Source organism: Portunus trituberculatus, chromosome 37, assembly GCF_017591435.1.
Source record: "Portunus trituberculatus isolate SZX2019 chromosome 37, ASM1759143v1, whole genome shotgun sequence".
Classification (NCBI taxonomy): Eukaryota; Metazoa; Arthropoda; class Malacostraca; order Decapoda; family Portunidae; genus Portunus; species Portunus trituberculatus.
The window spans coordinates 16,327,901-16,331,539 of record NC_059291.1 but is presented as its reverse complement, the minus strand read 5'-3'; positions in this window follow the sequence as shown (position 1 = coordinate 16,331,539).

The following is a 3,639-nucleotide window of genomic DNA, read 5'->3' as shown; positions in this document are numbered from 1 at the left end:
AGTGGAAGTAATATTGATGATAATGATACTGATGGTGGTGAAGGTGATGATCATAACGTCTACATCACAAAATCTCGCCCTGTGCACGATAAAACTCACGGCAATAGTTCAATCACGTTCAGAGATAATTAGGATATTACAGTGGCGTGTGTTAAGAGAGCAAAAAATGGCAACCAGCCGTGTTTGTTCCGATATAAAACTCCACATAGATAGATAGATAAAAAAAACCTCCCTGCAACAGATCAATTGAGTCTGGAGATAATTATTAGGATATCATCACGTTGTCTTTATTATTCTTCCCATTCCGTGTTAACAAGATAGACTCGCTGTCATTGCTTATCAGGACGGGAGATTCAAACATTTTGGCGTCTTCTTTCATCTAGAAGTTATTGTGGTGGTCAAGAGTATGTTTTCGTGACTAGAGTAGCTCACAATAATATCTATCATAGGTTCTATTGGAAGTTATTGATTGTTTTCTAGGCAAGTTGATGATTCTAATGATAGTTTAACACGGTTTCAACAGGATTTAGTTTTATAGTAGTTAACGTATTCACAGATACCTTCATGATTCTGTGACTCCTAAATGAGGATTCTATGTCATCAATAAAGAAAAAATCATTCTTGTTACTCATTGTCTGTTCCTAATCATCAAAATTCTCATCGCATGTTTTCATTATTCTACTCTTCAGTTATCACCGTCTTCATCACAGTTACAATCACTATGTTCATCTGTGTGGCTTCTGGAAATAGTCATGCTAGGCGCCCGATACTGGTCATTCATTTTGCCATTGTTTCCAAGCAGTAAAATGCACTTCCCCCCACACTTAATTGCGTGTGATATGTAATGCAGGCTTTATGTTTTTCTTCGTGGAAAAGAAAAAAAAATATCATGGTTATATTGTTGATATTGGAAGGTAACACTCTCTCTCTCTCTCTCTCTCTCTCTCTCTCTCTTCTCCTTTCGTGTCTACGTATGTAGCTATCATTATCATCAACATCATCATCATCATCACCATCACCATCTCCATTACTCTTAGTATTGATGTTGATATTATTATTACTATTATCATCATTATTATTCCTATTACTACTAAAATTACTGAATATACGGGACGGCACGATTAGTACAGGGGTGAGACTAGAGTGCCATCAGTGAGAGGGGAGGAGGAGGAGGAGGAGGAGGAGGAGGAAGGGAGCGAAAGCCCTAACAGCTGGTGGTGACGTGCAGCTGAGGAGCCATAGCCATTAAGCTTCCCACACCATACACCCTCACCACACGTCTTCACCAATCCCTCCCCGACCCAACCCTCACCACAATAATCACCATTCTTACTCTCTTCACCACTTCCTCCCCGATCCTTGCCATTGTCACTCTCACTACTCTTACCATCTTCACCACATCTCTTCACCACTCCCTCTCCGATCCTTTTACATTCTCACTCTCACAACACTTCTTATTTCTCACTTCTCACAACAAAAATCACCACCCAATCCGTCATCACTTGTATAATCGTTACGTCTTTATCTTTCCCTCCTTTAATCCTCACCACTCAGAACATTGATCACCACACTCATCACCACGCTCACCTCCTCTCACTTGCTACGTGTCTTCATCACTCTCCCTCTCCACTACGATCCTCACCACTCTCACTTCACTCTCTCCACAATAATCATCACTCTTACCTCCCCTCACTACGAGTCTTCACCACTCGATGTTCTCCTTCGCCACTCTCGGGTTGTCATTCATCACCACATTCATTTTTTTTATCACATTATTAAAATCATCATAAGTTTTCATCACTATACAATTCTTACACTGCTTTTTATTCCAATCATCACTACAATCACAATTCTATCTCATCATTCATTGTCAGTTTCTCATCATCACAAATATTATCACATTTTTTCATTACTCTTCTTTGACTGACAGACTGACTGTCTTCACCATTTTTCTCACCTCCGGAATGTTGTGGCTCTTGCTCTCTTCTACGGCTATTTTCATGCTAACTGCTCTTCTGATCTTCGTAACTACATGCCTCCTCTCCTCCTGCGGCCTCGCTGCATAAAGCTTTCTTCTTCCTCTCACCCTTATTTTGTCCAACCCTCTAATGCAAGAGCTAACCAGTACTCTCAATCAAGCATATCTTTCTCTGGTAAACTCTGGAACTCCCTACCTGTTTCTGTATTTCCAACTTTTATGACTTGACTTCATTTAAGAAAGAGGTTCCAAGACCTTTATCTCTTTTTTTTGCGGTGGGGGGGGGGGGCTAATTCTCTCGGAACTGCGAGGGTACTAGCAATTTAGTGGGCCTTCTTTTTCGTTTTATGTTGCCCTTGGCCGGTTTTCCCCTCTTGCATAAAAAAAAATTATAAACTTCGGTTACCACTATTCATTCGCAATTATCATTATTATATTTAAGATCTTCATGAACCGAGATTATTCCATCACTGATTCCAACTTTTTGTAGTCAGAACTCTTGCAATAATTCATTAATATTGCACCTCATCACAACTACTATAAAATAATCGCTTCCTTTCCATATCATCACTCATTGTCAAGTTATCATTTTCACTAATACCACTCACCACTAACTGTCCATTCCTGAGCCACTACCCGCATCAACCTAGCGCTAATGACATCACTATTAATCATATTATGAACTTACAGCGACCATTGATACAAATTTAAACACAAATTGCGATAAATGAAGAAAATGGAAAAAAAAATCATGAAGAAGGTAAAGAGTAGGAGGAAGTTTCTGAAAGTGTTTTATTAAATGTAAGCTAATTTCTCTTGTTTTCACGAGTGTGTCAAAATATGCCCCTTACAATCATTACGGTAAATTAATTCATATCTTCTGTATCATATGTTAATCAGGTCAGTCATCGCGTATTGCCAAATCATATCATCACGGGTACTAATCATCACAACTGAGTGACCTCTAATCATTACTGTCACTCACTAAACCGGTCACTCTTATCATCACACAACCAGTTATCAAGCACCCAGCCCCAGTCATCATTATCTTCATTAGTTATCCCTCCCACCTAAATAAGTCATATGGTTAACTGATATCAACTTGTACATTACTGAATTTTCACCATCACACAGACTCAAGTTACTCAGTCAGCTTGCACCACACTTACAAATTATCACAAAATATTTCATTGGCACACATTATTCGTCCAACAAATTCTTACCAAATTTATACCAGCCTTACCAATCACCACGAGTGTACTAATCGATTATATTAATTCTTTTTTTCTGCACGAATTTACTAACTTATTGTCTTCAAAGAAAAAAAAGATGCTATTAATTGATTTTTTTTTTCATATTTATGTCATCAGAAAGCCTTGTCTAAAAGTCATCACGTTATGTACAACAATCACCATTAGTAAGTCAATCTTTCTGACTGACATGTTTCCTACCAGTCAGTCGGTCAGTCAGCCAGACAACCAGCCAGCCAATCTGTTAGTCAATCATTCATACAGCCAGTTGTTCATTCATTCATCCAGTCAGTAAGTCAATACACCAATCAGTTTAGTCAACAAGCCGGTCAGCCAGCCAGCCAGCCAGTCAGCCAATCAATTACGTAAGCAACCAGTCAGTCAGTAAGCCAGCCAGTCAATCAACCACCA